This window comes from Triturus cristatus, chromosome 8 (genome assembly GCF_964204655.1).
Source record: "Triturus cristatus chromosome 8, aTriCri1.1, whole genome shotgun sequence".
In the NCBI taxonomy this organism is placed as follows: Eukaryota; Metazoa; Chordata; class Amphibia; order Caudata; family Salamandridae; genus Triturus; species Triturus cristatus.
Genome location: NC_140591.1, coordinates 1,159,728,112 through 1,159,748,330, shown reverse-complemented (window position 1 = coordinate 1,159,748,330; position 20,219 = coordinate 1,159,728,112). Strand labels below are relative to the sequence as shown.

The 20,219-nt window shown below is 46.2% G+C and overlaps 1 protein-coding gene across 3 annotated transcripts in view; it reads left to right on the top strand.

Moving 5' to 3' along the window:
• The window catches only part of LOC146805541 (ATP-binding cassette sub-family C member 5-like), a 1,766,780-nt gene that overhangs the window by 1,293,718 nt on the left and 452,843 nt on the right, over positions 1 to 20,219 (top strand). The window lies entirely within an intron of this gene.

Genomic DNA, 20,219 nt, shown 5'->3' with positions numbered 1-20,219 from the left:
GTCTCCGTCAGGAAGGCAACATCCGGGCCGGAGGAGTCGCGCAGGTCCCAGAGTTCAACGGCGTGTTTGTGGACTGAGAGGTTGTTGAGCAGTATGCAGCTGAGTTTGTTGCGATCGGCAGCGGTGTGGTGGGCAGGATGCGCGGGTGTGCGCTGGCAGGTGTAGCTGTAGTTTCGGCAGGTGAAGGGTCCGTGGGTGAGTATCGAGGTGGCCTGGAAGCAAGTGGAGGATCGTCCGGCGTTGAGTGCGTGGAGGGTTGTGATGCCGTAGTGGCATTGGGTGTTCTGGCGCTTGCGGGACCAGGGGTGCTGGGCGTGGTCTAGGCGCGGACGGGCGCAGACGGGCTTGCCTCAGACGCGCCCACTGCGCGTGTCTGCTACGCGACCATGCAGCGGTCCCCATAAGAAGGGGAGGGGGCTGGAGCAGAGGTAGGGGCGGGAGCGGGCTGGGTCGGTGGGCGGGGCAGCAGCGGCGGGAAAACAACAACACGCAACACTCAATACTTACAGAATAAACCAGGCAAAAAATACAGTCACACAATAACAGGGGCAAGATCACAAAAAATACTGTCACAGTCATCCAGACAAATACAGATACAGTGCAGGGATACCGGAGGCGCGGTGGGGGCAGCGGCGGGAAAAGAAACAGCAGGGCTGCGGGCGGGCTGCAGGCACGAACCCTGCACAGAGGAGGCTCAGAGGCTGGAGCGACACGGTGTAGAGGCGGCGCTGCTGGGGAAAGTGCTTGCCTGGACCGGAGTGCAATTTTATCCGTTGTGTCAAGTGAAGGAGCCTTGTAAAGTCTTGTGTAAAATTCCTGAAATGTACTATTTATTTCATCTTGGGAAGTAAACAAATTGTGGTTGGAATCATGAACCGCCAGTATTGGCGTGGGAGATGTTTGTGGTTTAATCAATGACACCAATAATGTGCTGGCCCTGTCTGCTTCCGCATGTGTGCGTATTGTATAAGTGCTCAAGTCAATTGTTCTTAATTGCTCTAAGAGTTCGGCATATTTTATCCTAGCCTCCTGTAGGTCTCCAGCTGCCTTCGTGTCTGACTGGGCAGCCAGTTCCAATGCCTGCAATTTGTCTTCCAGATCTGTTATGTCTCTGGTTACCTCCCGTCTGACACCCTCTTAGGACCCCATTGAGACTCCCCACACAGTCAGTTTAAAAGCCTCCCATTCCAGTGATCTAGTCATGGCAGTGCCCTCATTCTCGTCAAAGTATGTGGTGATGGTAGTTGCCAATGTAGTACGAAACACTTGGCCTTCCAAATACAAGGGCTGCAACCGCCACGTTGGAATAGGTGTGGGAATACGGCTCCAGCTTAGTGTCAATTCTCTGGGATTATGGTCAGATATGGTCTTATGCAAAAGCAACAGTTGATGGACAGAATACAGAACAATGTCATACATTCACCCCAGTACAGAGATCTGGGCCTAAATCCATCGTTTTTTTGCTCACCATGCCATTCCAGTTTGAACCCAGCCATATGCAAATCAGTCTTGGCCCTGTGCCTCATGGGAACAGTCCAGCCCGAACTGCTGAAGAGGGGTGAAACACCGAAACTGGTCCTAGGATGCTTGATTCTGTTCCAGGGAAGACATGGCTTGGCAGTTCGGGCTGGACTGTTCCCATGAGGCACAGGGTCAAGACTGATTTGTATATGGCCATGTCTGAACTGGGGTGGCATGGTGAGCAAAATAACGATGGACCAAACCCAGATCTGTGACTGGGGGTGAATGTTTTGCCAATGTGCAACATTCGGTCCATCATCTTGTGTGTTTTGCGGGTATGGTCTTACCCAGATAGGTACTCTGCTTGATTGCTGGGAATAGGTCTGATGTACAGAGGAAATGATCCAAACGGGTGTGCAACGTGTGTGGGTGGGAATAAAAAGAATATTCCCGCATATTAACATGTTGTGACCTCCAAATGTCAAGTAGACCCCATCCAAGTGCCCATCGAGGCAGAATGTCGACTTGTGTGATAGCGTTAGTACCCGGTAGGGGAGGGTGAGACCATCCAAGTGTACATCAAACACTGCATTAAAATCCCCACCCAACAACCAGGGATATGGCGTCCATTCTGAGAGAGCCTGCGACACTCTGGATAAGAAAGCATCTTGGTCTACATTTGGAGCATAGATTGATCCTAATACAACTTGTTTGCCATCCAGGGCTCCCTGTAGAGGCATGTATCTACCCTGTTCATCAGTTCTGCTCTCGGCGAGGGAAAAGGGAACTCCGGCCCGTAACCAAATCGCTGCCGCCTTGAGAAAGCAGAATACGCTGTTGCATAAAGCTGGCCTTTCCAGCGTCTCTGTAGTTTACAAGTTTCAGATGGTAATAAATGTGTCTCCTGGAGGTAAACTATTTTGACCTTACGATGGTGTAACTGTGCAACTCTTCTATGGCGTTTGTGTATAGCTCCCATCCCCGCACGTTACAGGAGATTACAGTATAAGTTTTGGCAACCAACATCATTTAAAAAACATAATAGCAGGAGCTTCCCCAACCTACCCCCTGCCCCCCCGGATCCAACTCTCACAAATCGCAAACGGACAGTACGGCACCAATCTAAACAATACAACCTTATCCCAATACTGGGTCCAACTATTCAACTTTGTACCGACCAAACTTTGCGAGAAAACTTAACATAGTACACTGTAAACAACTGCTTTCGCTTGTGGGGTAAGCTGCGTACTTAGATTACGCATTAACATTAAAATTTGTGACAAGTGGATCTGCCCAGGACTAGCCGGGCCACAGGACTATGTAATGAGTTCACTACCACTAAATAAACAGCTTGAAGTTTCTGAAAGACAGATTTTTCAGTCAAGAATATATTTTAAAACTATATAGTATGATGCTGCAGGAGCCAAAACTGTTGAAAAGAAATAGAATATTGCAAGGCTGTCTTTCATTCACCAATGGCTTTGTGAATGGAGTCCTAGAAGTGTCACAGGATGGTCAGCAATGTTGTGCCATAGCACCAGGGCTCACTACCTTCTTCCTCAGACCTTTTATGGCATGGTGCTCACTAAGTCGGGGTGTGACAGCTAAGTGGGCTAAAAGTTGAATGAGTTTGTGGTCAACGCCATTCCTCTTTCTGAAAGCCGTGCATAGTATTCGGTGCCCAATTTTACTATTTAAATCAACAGGTGTTTTAGGGGGATCTTCCAGTACTGTTACCCACAGTGGCCACGTCCAAGGCCAGTTGAATTCCAGGCATTAAGGCAGGGAAATGTGGTTCTTGCTGGCTGGTATACAAGACCAGCATTTCACGTACAGAACATTAACCCACTGTTACTCAGGCACACCATCATAGTTTTAAAAAACAAAACAATAATTGACAAAGCCAATATGTCAGATTTTTTTTATACGTGATAGTTCTTCACTGATGGATGAGTTGGTGTATGTGTTGTGTGGATCGGTAAGATGATTATTACAAGAATGAGTCTGTTGTTGGTTAAATGGATAATTAGTAGATGCACGGGTAGATGAGTGACTGGGTGCATGAAAAAATAATGAATGGTTTAGTAAGTGCATGGGTGGATGAATGTGTTCTGACCAATTAAGTGCACCGATGGTTGAATGGGTACGGCTTAAGAAGAATAGAGAGGAGCAGAGGTCTCAGGAACCATTAGTAAAAACACCAGCAATGGCAAACTATTTGCTGGCAAGTGAAAGAAGCTTGGGCACATATAAAAACTAGCTTGGCATTATCCAAAAGACAAAGACCATAAAAGCAGTGTGCTCAATTATGTACAATTGAATGTATGCTGATTGGTCGAATGGTCTGTTTGTCTCTGACAATAGTTAAAAGATTTTCTGATGTTACTACTAATCATAGATTCCTGATGTTTAGAATATTCTCAAGCACCAGACTGGATCTAGAAGCTTTAAACAGCATTGGTTCTGTGAGCCAGTAAGTGGTGTAGTGCAACACTGTCGACTCTGCTCCATCCCGAACTGACGCTAGAGCCACATATAAGGGCTAAGCGTAACTTCCCCCCATCCCAGCACTCTCCCACGGAGAAGTCAAAAGGGCATCAAGGTGCCACTTGGTCTCGCTCCTGAACTCCTTCCGAGGAACCGATTTTGCAAGTATCCCGAGGCACCTCTTCATCTTTGAATCTTTGGCATTGTTTTGAATCCCTCAGGTGCATTTTCATGCCTCAAGGATCCGTGGAGGCCTCCAGTCTGATTACTACCAGCAGATTTGTCCTTGGTGCCATCTGTGCCTCCCAAAACAATATTGGGTTCTGCACTGGCTTCGGAGCCGAATTCCACTCTGTCAACAAAATCCACATTGATCCCTTCAACATAGATGCAGGTCCTGAAGCTACCGGTGCTGGAGGAGGTCTTGTTACTGATTCTGATATCTGCCTCCGAGCTGAACTTAGCCTTACCTTCACTAAGGTCGCATCCTGAATTCACACTGACAAATCCAGTCCTAGTACAATTTGATTCAGACAAGACACTCCCTCTAGCATGGGGCAGTCTTCCTGTGCTCCACCACCTTCTCTGCTCTGACTCTGATCAAAGTCAGAGCAGCCTTCCAAGATGATCATGGAGATGATGGAGATGATTTACAACCCACCTCAAGATAATGACAATCTACACACAGAATTACAGGAGGCAAGTGCATTGGAAACATCTCCTGATACTGGGTTGATCCCCCTCCCCCGGTCCATCAACACAAGACATTGTTTCTTTTGCCATACTGGTAAGATGTGCAGCAGAAGTGTTGGACTAAGAGCTTCTTTCTGTGTAAGTTAGAGCAGATGTTCTTATGGAGGTTTTGAAGCCTGGACAGTCTTTCTCTGAATCTTTAGCACTGGTTAATAAGGCCCTAATTGACATCTAAGCCTTGCTCCTGCCCTCTGGTGAACAAGCAGGTAGCCAGAGGCCACAGGACAGCACCAAGTGACCCTGATTTTTTGATGCAACGTCCTACACTAGAAAATCTGGTGATTCAAGATTCTACCAGCAAGGTGAACCCCAATTCATTCTCTTTGACCAGAGTCGAATTGAGGCAGTTGGTAAAAAGATATTCTCATCGGCCAGCCTAGCTGTAAGGATATTCAATGCCAGCTGCCTACTTTGGCAATATACACATGTTCTTTGGGATATGGTCAGCGCAGTCTTACTGGCAATCCATGAAGAATTTCAGGCCTTTGTTGCGCTTATTCAAGATGGTAAGGATGTGGACCAATATATGATCAGATCTGGCTTGGATACCACAGATTGCTTAGTAAGAGCGGTTGGCACCAGTGTGGTGCTTTGACGCCATGCATAGATGAGATCTATAGGATTTTCGGTGGACTTGGAGGCCTCCCTAAGTGAGATAACTTTCAATGGATCTTTGCTATATGGTAAAAGGTTTGGTGTACAGGCAAACACCAGGGCTCCCTTCTACTGTAACAGACAACTCAGTCATTTCAGGTTTGGGGACAAGGATCGAGCAGACACTGTACTGACTGTTAGTGACAGATTTGTCTTTCTGATCATTTAATGGGGCAGTATCCTGCCATTTCTTTCCAACCTGCCGCAACTTCCACCCACATCAGAGCAGCTTTCAGAGGAGCCCTTGTCCATCTTGTTGCAAGATGTGCAGATTCTGCTGGCCAGAAGGGCCATAAAGAGGGCACCCACCTTGTAAATAAGGACTGGTTGTTACTCTTGCTGTTTTCTGGTATCAAAAAAGGACAGAGGTCTTTGTCCTATTTTAGATCTCCATCCTTTTTAAAGCCTTTCAGTGGAAGAACAGATTCAAGCTAGTCACTATAGCCAAGGTTCTATCTGCTCTGGATCTGGGTAACTGGATGGTTGCCTTGGACTTACAGGACACCAACTATCATGTACCTATCGTGCAGTCCCATAGGCTTTACGTGTGATTCAGGGTGGGCCAGGAGCACTTTCAGTTTGCCATGTTCCCCTTTGGTTTCACCATTGCCCCTTGGGTGTTCATGGAAGTGATGGTGGTGGTTGCTCCATATCTTTAAAGGTTGGGGATACAACTTTTCCCCTACCTTGAAAACCTATGTACTAATGTGTATTTGACAAATGCAAATTGCACACTGACTTTTTGCAACCTGACTATAAATTTCATGTACTGATTGTTCTCATTGCAAATTCCCATTCACAGGTGTTCACAGACCAACCTACCCAATCAATATTAGTTAGGTCGCTACTTGCAACCAATTGCGATTGGTTATGGATACAGGGGTTGCTGCCTATAAGAGACAGGAAACCACAATCTCTGCATTTGAAATGCGTTTGAAATGGGAAGCATTTTTGGAAAGACATTGCAGAGAGCAGACAGCTGTCCTCTGATGCCTGCTGACACGGTTCCAAAAGGGGAAGCTGGCCTATGGATTTAGCTTCCTTTTTGGAAATTAGTTCTCACCATTTTTGAAAGGTCAGTAATTTTTCTATGGTTTGCTACTGTAGTTGCAGTCACAAACTATTGAAAAAATTTCATAGCGAATTATGATTTAGAAAGGTTTTTCCAAACAGAAAAAGGTGTTTAGCACATTATAAAAAGCCATTTTTCAATTGAAAACCTTGTGGTTCTGTGAATTGATCAGTCTAAGGACACAAAAGGGCTTCCTATATTTGGCTATTAGTTTTTAATCCCTGTGTCCCCACACAACAAATTGTGTGCTCATTGACAATCGTTTTTTGAGGTTGTACATTTGCTTCCATTTTTTTGCCAAAATTGTGAAAACTTATATTTCATCCGAGTGTTAGTAACAAGTGTATGTTACAAGTGGACTGGAACTCAACACTTGTTGGATATTTCCCCAAGGTAGACAACTCCCATTATCAAGATCTATTTCCTAAGATGTGGTGCACTGGGGAAGTAACAGGCTTTGAAACAAGTAGTTCTGTGCGGCAATTTTATTTTTCCTATTTTACTGATCTTTGGCAAATTGTGTTCTCGATGAGCCTTTTGGCCATTTATCTGCCATCATTATGAGAGCTTCATAAGAGTTTCAGTATATGAAAATCAATGATATATTGCCAGGAGAGTTTGACAACACCGTTTCCATTCATACATGATTATGACTTTTCCATACGGTCATAGTTAAATGGTCACAGTTGACAGACACTGACCACTCTTTTTTTTCTACTTTTCCTGACTAATGAAACATTATTCTACATTTTATGTTTTTGCTCTTAAATCGTGATTAGAGTACACATGTGTAGAAATCTTAAACTTCCAATGCATCCCAGACTGTTGAAACAAGCATTGGCAATACCAACAGGTCTCACCTATGGGTGACCTATTCGCTTTGTCAATGGGATGGGGGTGGTAATCGGAGATCACCTGAGTGATGGAAGGCAGTAGTGGGCTCTCAGTGCAGGTGGCAGTGAAGAACTTAGGAAGACTAAGGCAGGGCAGCAGGAGACAGTGGATGGATTTGAGAGGAACAGATAGGGAAGGGCTCCAAGGAGGGCATTGAATGAAGGTCGCCAGGAAGGGGACCGGTGCAGCAAGGATGGAAGGAGAACCCTGGACTCCTGCGTAGCCTTCCTAGTCGGACAGGGCTCCGAGGAGGGCATGCAATGAAGGTCACCACGAAGGGCACCGGTGCAGCGAAGATGGCAGCGGAACCCCGGACTCCTGTGCAGCCTTCCAAGTCGGGCAGTGCGCTGAGGTCTGTGAGTGGCTCATGTGCCTCAGACAGGGAGGAGGAGCCGCAGTCAGGGCAGAGGAAGGAGACACTGAAAACGTCAGACATGTTAAAAGGGAAAGTTAGGGCGAGATACGGACACTAGAAAATGGTCTTGTAAGTGGGTAAGAGGAGGGGAGGAAAGGGGTTCAACGAGTGGTGGCCATACTAAAACAGTAGATTTAGTGTAGGAAACACAGCAGTACTCGGCAGTGTCGCTGTCTCCAGAGTTACATACCTGCTTGCAGCAATCTTTACTCTTTATTTCAACTTGTGTTCAAATTGATCGCATTCACAACACCACCAAAATTCGGCAAGCTTATAACCCGACTATGCGACGTTCTCAAATTACTTGCCAGGGTTCACCATGTTAGTGACGTCACAACCTCACCTTGCCGGGGACAGGGGGGGTAGAAACGCTGTGCATGAGCGCAGTTGTAACTGTCTGGGCAGTTAATTGTGTTGCGGCTGCCGGGTTACTTAAATATATTGTAAGAGCCAAAGAAAAACTAGTGATTTAATTATATGGCATTTTGTATACAGCCCAAATACTGCCTCCGGCAGAATGCCAGCACGTCCTGGAAATTCCATAACAGACATGAAAGTCTGTAGAAAGATAAAGTGTGACGTCCATGGATTGGACACCGTGCTGAGCCAGGGAAACGCTCGCAGGTGGAGAAGAGCGAGTGTCTGTGAAAGAAAAAATGCGGCGTCCATGAATCGGGTGTCGCGCTGAGCTAGGAAAACGCTCATTCAAATAAAAAAAAATCTCTGAACAAAAAGTAACATAGAAAAAAGCAGAAGCCTTCAAGTCCTGCGGCGATACTCCATGGCGTGATCAACTTGGAAAAAGGAGAGACGAGGAAGTCAAATTACCCATAAGCAAACAAGTATTTTTGCAAGACAATTGACTAGAGAAATCAAAAGTGATGGGAGAAGTCAAACTCCATAAAGTACATACAACAGATCATCCTGCAGCACAAGCTCGTAGGCTCAATATAAAAAAGATGGGAAAGGTTACTGAGGCCACAAAGTTGTATTTTCCTTTATAACATATAATACAATTATCCAAACTCTCACTGCTTGACAGCTTTTTGTGTCCATGGGCTAATTGGCAATCCCATCTGGCTTGTGAAAGACTTAGCTAAATGTGGATAACGAAAGAACACAAACTTACAACACCTCTCAGATGTAGTTGACCACTCACTGCAAGTGCATGCATAACAATTCAGCATTGTTCTCAATTTCGCACACAATTGAGAAATAGGTGCAAGCAAGCGTAATGCTGCCTCACAGAGAGAAATATTATTAGAGGGAACATTGCTTCCAGGTATACCTAAACACGTCTACTGCCTGGTAGGAATGTATTTTTCTTAGGTTCACCCTGTGAATTCAAAAATAAAGACAACCCCCAGAGAAATAATTCACATTTTGCTGCACACAACGTGCACAACTATATGGTTTATCATAAAACTGGCAAAACTATTTTTGGGTTTCACTAGGGAAAGTTTTGAATGTTGAATCAGTCAGTAATTGTATCTAAAATGTATGATTTTGTTTTGCTACAGTAAAAAGGACATTGCTTCACTATGAGGAGCACAAATTCCAATTATGTGTGCCATGCTTTTAATGCTGACTCAAGTTTCATGTTATTCCTAGTTCCATCCTCTTTCTCTGCTTCGAGATGACAGTAGTCTAAAACAACGGTCTTTTGTGCAATGATTGATTTACCAATTAATTTGAGTTATTTCTTTTCTTTCTACAACTAAACATCCACTGCTTGGGGTCTTCTAATTTGGCTTTGGCAAAATACTTGAAAACATTTATTTCTCTAGAATCACAAATTCAGCATACACCCTTGCAGCTGTGTCCTATTCAACTGTAACGATAAATGTATGTCTCAGTACGTGTTCTGATCATGGATGCAATAAGGCCATGGAAAAGCCATAAACACAAGAGGGTATTCTAACTAAATAGATTGTAACAGATAAAAGTAAATGCTATCTTTTTTAAAAACATATACAAGAGAAACCAAATTAAATTATTCAAGTGCAAGAAAAGTACATGTTTGAAAGACAACTTGTAACTTTTTATTATTCTTTCCCTAAACAACTGATTAATATAGTTACAGTGCAGTAATTTAGGAACAGGCGCAATGTTGTTGATCCACAAATGGACTTAGTACGCAAACATAAGTGGCACGGTAAAGGGGTAATGGTAAAATAACACGCAATTTTACTGTTACTGTACGATAATTTTGCACCAATACTGTGCAATTGCAAAACTCCATGTAATGGCGAATTACCAAGTGGGCCAAATCTTTCTAGTTAAAAAGAGACTATGCTGGTGCTGCAGCCGATGTTTTATGCCATTTGTCCATCCAGAAAAGATCAAACAGATTCTCCAGTATTGGATCTTTCATGGACTCACATGCTTGAATCATTACCCATCTTTGAAGTGGGATTCCCACTGTACAACTAGAAAAGCAATGTAATGTCAAACCCAACTTGTAGTTTTGTAACATATCTCTACAATTTAAAATAGACCAAACTTCAACCAATCAGGTTGCAGAACCCTCTAGAACACACTCCTCAGAGGCTTCTGTCTCTCAGATTTTCTGCTACACATCGTGTGAGAGAGTCTCCCCTTGAGCTCTGCTCAGTTCAACCTGCTATTGAATCTTCAGAGAGATTTTATAAAGCTATCTTCTGTTACCAGTCACCATTTGCTTCAAATCTGACTCTACAGTGTCAGAACTGACTAAAAAAAATATTTTCAGACCATGTGGAACCTATGGGAAGAAGAGGCTAAATTCTGAGGACTAATACAGGGACTGCATATACCTCCTCTACACATCTCATAAGGTAAAGAATTGTAAGATCTGCCGTACTTTTTCCACAAAAACCCTAAAAGACTTAGAAGGGCTTTAAAACCTTAAAGCCAATTAAGATCCTTCTGCTGGGGAAGACAGTGAGGATGTTTTCTCATATACCTAGAGGATTAAAAAAAGGTAGAGGGCAGAAATTTGGTAACCTCCCAAAACATCTTAAAAAAAGACTCACCATGGGTGTTATAAGGAGTACAGACCCTCTGAAAGGCACTCCCACAAGCACAAGGGACATAATATTTCCTCAGAAAAACCAGGAAAATCTAAATCTAATCCTTCTCTGCCTTCCCCTCAGGTTTCTCATAAGTTCAAGAAACCATCATCAGCACTGTCGACTGAGAAATTGTCGACGAGCACTCCATTGATGAAGAAATAGTCTACTACATTGTCGACGATGGCATCGACCATGACAACGGTGACTGTGGTCAATTCACCAACAATGACATCGACGACGACGTCCGTCTCATCAAAGGTTAAGTCGATGGTGCAGATGATCGTTTCTTCGACGTTCAAGCCAAGTTCATCTACAGTGCCAGTCAGACAACCGTTGGTAACATCAACCACGACATCGTTGACGAGAAGCAAAACAAATGAACAGGAACTAGTTGATGCAGTAGCGTGCATCTCCGAGCAAGGTATCAACCTTGCCATCCAGTCATCTGCTGAATAAGGATGATTGTGATGATGATGGCCCATTTGGTGTGGCACGTAGTCCATTGGAGCTGCATGTAAAGTGCCAACAAAGTGAGGAAGAGGAGTGGAAGAGGCTTACCCAGTATATAGTGTCCATCTATGCTGAGGCACTGTGCACTGAGTCCAGGCAACCCTTAGTGATAGTGTTTAGGTCCCTGATAACCTAAGCTCTCAATGGGTAGCCATGGAGATCAGCTAAGGCTTATATAGGAGGTGTAAAGTGGGTACAATTTCCATGGTGTCAGTCAGCAAGCTTACACATAAGAAGGAACCACACCAGGTGAGTATAAAAATACTTTGTATTTATTAGCACACACTAAACACTAACTTGGTATATCTGATACCCGGTAATTCCAAATCCCCAAAAGAAATACTTTAGAAACAGGTAAGTAGCATAGAAAAATACACGGACCTCAGGGAGAGGGGCAGGAGGGGGTCAAACCATATAATAGAATAGTGAAATGCAAAATGGTTACCAAAACAGGACTAATACCCAAGGATGGAGTGCCCCAGGGGAAGCACAAAACCATCCAATGTAAGTTGTCAAGTACCTCAAGGCGCCCGAGTGCAGAGTGGTTACAATAGGGCAGGCATCCATAGGATAACACAGGGTAAGTCGCATTTGGATTTTTATGGGTCTATGACCCTTTCCAAAGAACCCCGAAGGAACCGCTTGGATCAAGGAAGTTTGGAGAGTCACCCCACCCGTGGATACCCAGAGGATCCTGATACCTGCAACAGGGAGCCTGGGTGTATAGGGGTAAAATGGTGTCGGAACTGCTCATTGAAGCCAATGGGGGCTCGTGGAAGATCAGCAGCTACAGAGTCTTGTGGACCAGGCCGGTGGAACCAGGATGAGGAATCCAGATGAGAAGAACATGAAAGCAGAGGGGACGAAGTCCAAACCACCCGTAGGTGACCAGGCAACACAGTAGCACAATACCAGCCCTTGTTGGAGGTTATTAATGTAGCATGGTGAGGATGAAGCAGCAGCTGTGGGGACTAGGCAACATTGCAGAAGCCCAGGAGCTGTTGACGAGCTGTCCCACGCCGGTCAATGAGTGCAGGAAGGTCAGTGACCGGCAGGACCACCAGCCAGTCTTGTCAAACAACAGTTTGCGGAGGAACATGCTTTGTTGCAGACCAGTAAGGTCTGTGGGACTAATCCAGCAAGGGTAAATCAGGGCCGGCCCTCAGCACACAGGAGAACCAGCAGGAATCGATGGAGCCCCTTCAAGGACCTTTTGGCAGCAGGCACAGGAAGTTGCAGGAAAGCCTCAGCAGCACACAGTAGATGAAGGCCCACGATGCAGAGGATGCAGTCAGGATGTCATTCTTGGAGCTGTGCAGTGCTGGAGGCAGGGGCTACTTGGAGCTTGATGATCTTTTGTGAAGAGCACCACTAAGCCTTGGTAACAGCAAACAGACGTATGCACAGGGAGGTGGTCCACGTTGGCAGGAGAGTGATTACAGTCACCCAACTTGCACGGAAGACTGGTCAGGCTTCAGGAGAACCAACAAACCCTGCCTATGTTGCAGAGCCAGGCGATGTCCGTGTGACAAGCGGATCAGCAAACTGGTCATAAACGTAGAGGTGCCTGTAGATGCAGGGAGTTGACTCTTTCACTTCAAGGGTGATTCCTTCTGGCTTGGATGCAGGTTGAGTCCTTGGTGACTCCGAGGACGCATGGCCATAGAGTTGCAGAACTCGAAGCAGCACAGAGACGAAGATGCAGCAGGAAGCTTCCCACCGAAAGCAGTTAGGTCTTTGGTCCTGGCTTGAAGAACAACAGAGTTCCCATGTCCACCGGCAGAAGAGTCTTTGAGCTACTCAGCCAGTCAGTTGCTCCCAGGAGCCAAGATTCAACATGGCAGTATCAAGTGGCCACCTGGAGGAGCTCTGGGCACCTCCCTAGGAAGGACCTGGATAGGGGGGTGGACACTCCTCTGTCCTCTGTGTGGTTTGCACCAGAGCAGGAGCCAAGGGCCAAGGGCTCCTAGATTGTGCAAAACTGGTTTGTCCAAGTAGGGTACCAAATGTGCCCTTCAATGCAGTCTGCTGGTGCTCGGAAGTGCCTCCACCCAACCTAATTCTAATGGAGGGGTAGTCACACCTCTCCTTCACAGATCCTTTGTTCAGCTTCGCCTGCCCAAGTTAGGCTCATCAGCAGTGGGCAGAACAGTATTTGAGGCTGGCAGGCAAAACCTGTAAGGCTACACAGGTAGTTATTGGGAGTGGGTCCTCTAAGGAGCCGCCCTCCCAGTACATGATATCATGCAACTAACACTGGAATCAGGGAACATTGCATGATTCCAACATATTTGATACCAAACATGACCAGGTTCAGGGTAGACATTATGTAGCTGATCATCTCGATTTGCCAGTATCCATTACATACTTTAATATGGCTGCCCGCACTTACAAAGATCAAAGAATGGAGTCTGAGGTTTGTAGGGTGCCTCTGCTCGTGCAGGGGTACTCACACACTTAGACCCATGCACCTGGCCCTTGGACTGAAGGGCCTACCTTAGGGGTGACTTATAGGTTTAAAGTGCAGGGACCAAGATATAAGGGAAACCTTATATCCAAAGTGAAGTGTGCATGCACCCTGTCACGCCGGCTGCAATAGCAGCTCTGCTGACACAGTTTGCATGGGCTCCCATGGGTGGCATAATACATGCTGCAACCTATGGGAGATCCCTGGTATCCAGTGCCCTGGGTACCTTAGTACCATATACTAGGGTCTTACAGTGGTAACCCAGTATGCCAATTGTGGGGTGTACAAAGTACTTACCATGACATTTTAGAGGAGAGAGCGCAGTCACTGGGGTCCTGATTAGCATGATTCCAGTGAACTACAGTCAAAACACACTGACACAAGGCAAAAAGTGAAGGTATCTATTCCAGAAAGATCCTATTTTCCTACAAGGAGTATTATGGTCAGGATTATTACCCTCCTCAGCAAGAGGGCCTATATTATTCAGAACAGTTACAGCCATATCCGCAGCAACAATACCAGGAGGATGTGGTATGTATCTCTAAGGCATTAGTGTCGGACCTACAAATAATGCTTGCTGATTACCACAAGCGATTCCCAACTACAACTGTCTCACCTAGGCAGGTTACAGCACACCAGCCTCTCACTCTGCAAACTCCATGAACAGCCGCCTCCAAAAGGCATACACCACAGTCCGAAATAATGCCAGTGGATGATGGCTAGTCCTCAGATGAAGACAGGGAAGAAGGGGAACTTCGAGATATCCACACTGAGTGGGATGATTATCTAATTCCGACTCCGTCATCCTCAACACCACCTCCTATGGATTCCCCTCCTGAGTATACTGAAGGTTTCCATAATCTCCTAGAGAGCATGGTAAAGAGGTTTGACCTTCCAATGACAGCAAAGCAATTGGACTGTTTCTTATACAATTTTAAAGAAACCTTTCGTAAAAGTGTCAAAGCTATCCTTATTGTGGATTGCATATGGGAGGAAGGTATCAAGACAATGAAAAATCAAGCCACAGTGGCTGCTGTGTTACCATTCCTAGACAGGAAGTATAAAGCCCTAGAAAATTGATTGAACGCGCCAAACCTGAATCCGTGGTCACACAAGCAGCCCAGCACTATTCAGAAAGTCCATCAGCTCCAATATCAGCACCACCTTATAGGGAGGGAAGGCATCTGGACAACATAGGAAAGCGCTTCTCCTTGATATCAGCGTTAATGGTAAGAACAGCAAATTCATTGGCAGTGTTTGGAACATTTGACCGACAGATGTGGTCAGACATGGCACCATTTATAGATCGTCTGCCAGATGATGTCAAAGCCGAAGACAAACACCCCGCCCTCCCCTTCCTCCGTCTGTCTTCCTTTAGGTTTTTATTGTATATATTCCTTTTCATTATGGCCTGCGATGAACCCCAGACTCATTTCAGGGAGTTAGCTGCTAGAAGAGACAGTGGGATACTAATGACTCTGGACTCTCTGCCCAGCTATACCACCCAGGATTATTGATTGAGGACCTACACTGTCTCTCCATTCTGGTCAAATCATAATGTTATACGCTTGAGCCATGTACTTGTTCTGTCTGATTTTTTTTTTAATGAAATTCAATAAAAAAATGTAAAAAAAAAAAAAAAAAAGGCAAAAGGATCCTGCGAGAAGGAGAGTGTGCCTCCTCCAAAATCATTGACTGTGCCATGAACATTGGGTCCACAAGTTTCAGACAGCTGGCAGGAGCAGCATTTTTATGAGACAGGGGTTGGTTGAAAGCCACTTTTTTTAGACCAGAGGTGCAAAGACATTTTTTAGACCTGCCATATGATAGTAAAGCCCTCTTCTATAAACACAGTGATGAGGCCCTCAATACATAAAAATGGATATGGATACCGCAAAGTCTTTCGGTACTCTCAATGCAGAAAAATTACTTTTCGTGGTGCATGAGAAAGAGGGCAATTTTCTTATGAAGGAGGTTACCAACCATACAGGTATCCAGCATATTCGTCCCTGTGTCACAGGGACGAAAGCTGGGTCCACAGTGCAAGGACACAGGAAGGCGACAGTGTTGGACTACAGGCACCGGCTACACTTCCATCTCTTCTGGCATTCCTCAGAGGGAAAGTATCCAATCACCTCCCGTAATGGAAGAAAATAACAACAGACCAATGGGTATTGGATTTAATTACATTCGGTCACACACTGGAATTCATTCAAAAACCACATCCGACTTCACACCGGAAGTTCCCAGCAAAACACCTGCATCTCCTCAGGTTACAAATCCAGACCATGCTCAGCAAAGAAACCATAGAACGAGTCCCTGGAAACCTGAAGAGAAAAGGTTTCTGCTCCAGTTTCTTCTTGCATTTGTGATTAAAAAAAATCACATTCATTTTTGAAATTCTACATGGTGATGCTTTATTGTGATCAAATAATTAAGATTAAGTCTATGTCTATATGGTTATTCTGTGCAATTGTCTGCCACTGTGACACGCAATGTTTGTACCAGTTTCTTCTTGGTCAAGAAGTCAAGGGAATGGAGACCTATCCTGGATTTAAGAAAATTGTACAAATATCTCAGGAAACTGACATTTCACATGGCCCCAATTCAAGATATCTTACAGTTTCTGAACCAGGGAGATTATATGACAACATTGAATCTCCAAGCTGCTTATTTTTTTGCCCCAATTCATCCACATCATTGAAAATTTATAAAGTTCATAGTAGGCGGCAGCTGTTATCAGTTCAAAGTTCTCACATTCATCGTGAATTCAGGCCTTTTCACAAGGTGCCTGTCTCCAGTGGCTGAATTCCTCAGGCAGGAAGAACACCCAAGTATTCCCATATCTCGACGATTGGTTGGTCAATTCACCTTCCCATCAATCTGCACTGAGTTCAACCAAGGCATGCTTACGCCTTTTCAACAAACTGGGACTTATGTTGAACCCACAAAAATCAGCCCTTCAGCTGTCAACAAGGATAATGTTTCTGGGGGCGACACTGGATACAGTGCAGGACAAGGCATATCCAACTCCAGAAAGACCAACAAGATTGATGCATTTGGCCCTATTAGTGCAAGGAAAAAAATCACTTTCTGTTTGCCTATTCAAATTGCTAGGGATGATGTCCTCATGCATGCCTTGCATACTCCAGATGAGGCAATGGCAAGAAAAACTGGAAAGACCATGGATCCAAACGCAAGGATCTTTCGCCAATCTAGTTTGTCCCTCCTGGAATACGGATGGCACTTTCTTGGCGGATTTGAGTGGCAAAGCTCTCCACAGGCCTAACCTTCATACCCCACGTATTCTGGTTGGTAATCACAACAGACACTTCATTGGATGGTTAGGGAGCTCATCTCCAAGATATGCAAGTCAGCGGCAAATGAGAACCATCTCAGTTACTTCTGCATGGTAAACATCTATTTGTACGCGGTCATTACACCGCGTACCATTACTACGCAAGCGTTACAATGCATGCGCTGTAATAACGCGTAGCCATTTCTACGCATGTTATTACAATGCATGCATTGTAATGTGAACCACATCGTTGTGGGGAAACTGAGGCGTTTCCTCACAACCACGTGCAATGATCACCGCCCTTCTGACGACGCAGGCAGGAAGGAGAACAGAGGACACAAGGAGAGAGAGGTAAGAGGGTCTGTTTTTAAGGGTTTAGGGTAGGGGGAGGGTCGTGCGGGGGGGTAGTCTTTTAGGATTAAGGGTAGCATTGTGTTTGAGGAGTAGTGTTTTGGGGTTTAGGGTAGTGTTGTGGTGTTAGTGTAGTGTAGGGTAGTGTTTTGGGGTTCAGGGTAGTGTCGGGGGGGTCGTGCAGAGGAGTGTTTGGGTGTAGGGACAGGACTGCGGGTAGGGGGAGGGTCGTGCTGGGGGTAGTGTTTTAGGGTTTAGTGTAGTGTTGTGGTGTTTGTGTAGTGTAGGGTAGTGTATTAGGGTTTAGGGTAGTGTTGGGGTGTCGTGCAGGGTAGTGTTGTAGTGTAGGGAGCGGACTGGGGGAAGGGTGAGGGTCATGCAGGGGGTAGTGTTTTAGGGTTTAGGGTAGTGGTGTGATATTTGTGTAGTGTAGGGTAGTGTATTAGGCTTTAGGGTAGGGTCGGGGGGGGTCGTGCAGGGTAGTGTTTAATTGTAGGGACAGGACTGGGGGTCATGGGAGGGTTGTGCAGGGGGAGTGTTTTCGGGTTTAGTGTAGTGTTGTGGTGTTTGTGTAGTGTAGGGTAGTGTTTTAGGGTTTAGGGTAGTGTTGGGGTATCGTGCAGGGTAGTGTTGTAGTTTAGGGAGCGGACTGGGGGTCGGGGGAGGGTTGTGCAGGTGGTAGTGTTTTAGTGTTTAGGGTAGTGTTGTAGTGTCAGTGTAGTGTAGGGTAGGGTAGTGTTTTAGGGTTTAGGGTAGTGTCAGGGTGTCGTGCAGGGTAGTGTTTCGGTGTAGGGACAGGACTGGGGGTCGGGGGAGGGTTGTGCGGGGGGTTGTGTTTTAGGTTTTAGGGTAGTGTTGTGTAGTGTAGGGAAGTGGTTTAGGGTTTAGGGTAGTGTTGGGGGTCGTGAAGGGTAGTGTTTGGGAGTAGGGACAGGACTGGGGGTAGGGGCAGGGTCGTGCTGGGGTTAGTGTTTTAGGGTTTAGGTTAGTGTTGTGGTATCATGCAGGATAGTGTTGTAGTTTAAGGAGCGGACTGGGGGTCGGGGGAGGGTTGTGCATGGGGTAGTGTTTTAGTGTTTAGGGTAGTGTTGTAGTGTTAGTGTAGTGTAGGGTAGGGTAGTGTTTTAAGGTTTAGGGTAGTGTCGGGGTGTCGTGCAGGGTAGTGTTTCGGTGTAGGGACAGGACTGGGGGTCGGGGGAGGGTTGTGCAGGGGGTAGTGTTTTAGGTTTTAGGGTAGTGTTGTGTAGTGTAGGGAAGTGGTTTAGGGTTTAGGGTAGTGTTGGGGGTCGTGAAGGGTAGTGTTTGGGAGTAGGGACAGGACTGGGGGTAGGGGCAGGGTCGTGCTGGGGGTAGTGCTTTAGGGTTTAGGGTAGTGTTGTGGTGTTAGTGTAGTGCAGGTTACTGTTTTAGTGTTTAGTGTAGTGTCGGGGGTTGTGATGGGTAGTGAATGAGTGTGGGGACCGAAGTGGGGGAATGCGTATGTTCGTGCAGGGGTAGTGATTTAGGGTTAAGGGTAGTGTAGTGGTGTTTCAGTAGTGTAGGGTAGTGTAGTGTTTGAGTGTTTTGGTAGTGTTTTCCATTTTTAGATGTGTAGGGTAGTGTATTTCTATTTATCATTTAAAGTACTGTTGTGTTTTAGGTTTAAATCTTTTTATTAACATTAAAAAAAAAAAAAAAAAAAAAGGAAAGGAAAGACATCAACGGCATCCGCTTCTGCAGCCTACAACCCCTCGGGCCGGCAAATTTGCATACTCAAGTATCAGCACATCTGAAGCCCTTCTCGGGTGCGGTTGCTAAGGCAGTTTGATACACAGCATGTCGCCTACAACCCCTCGGGGCCGGCCGCGTCTGAATCTATTGGGAATCACGGAATCCCCTCTGTACGATGGGGCGAGGTTGGGAGACTGCCCCGCAGTGTCCTGCCCCTTAAGGAGTATCTCGCGTGCCAGCGAGCCCACAGGTACATGCCTGACCGAACGTCATCCTTTGGCTGTAGGGGCTCCGGCGGGGTGGTAGGTCCCTTAGCTAAGACCGGTCCCTGAGGACACTCTCCGTTCTCAAATTTTAGAAAAGGAAAAAAGACCAAACAATGGCCATCCCCAACACCCCCCTCCCTCCCCTCCTCCCCAACTCCCCGATCCCCCGCGTCCCCCCCCCCCCTCCCTCGTCCAGTGCGGCCTATGCTTGATCTCCCACGGTCCCGTGTTCCCCTCCCTAGCGCACCCCTGCTCTAGCGTGGTCAAGGAGGCGATCCCTCCAGCCCCGTAAGCCGCAAGAGTCTAAGGTATCTCGGGCAGGTCAGTTCTCTAAATTCCGTGGCTAGAAGGGAGTGGAATGGCTGCCAGATATCTTGAAACTGCTCTACCTCCCCCGTCGCCGCCAATGACATCTTCTCCATTCCAAGCACGTGCCATAGTCTGTGCAGCCATCCGGTGACAGTGGGAAGTGTGGGGGTCCGCCAATGTATAAGTATGGTTTGAATGGCCGACCCTAGCGCTATCGCTATCTGCCTACCTCTGCGTGATTTTAAGGGGTACATCAGCGCGTTCGGAAGGCCCAGTAGGATATAGGCTGGGAAGCGCGGCAGCTCAGTGTTAAAGTGGGCGTCTACATTATCTAACACCTCCCTCCAGTAGGCGTCCAGAAGGGGGCATTCCCACAGTATATGGGTCAGCGTTCCCACCCGCCCACAGCCCCTCCAGCATGTGGCCTCTTTGCTACCATCCATGGCGTGTATGCGGTCCGGGGTGTAATACCAATAAAGGGATATTTTTGTGAGGGTTTCTGTTAGGCCTGTATGGTAC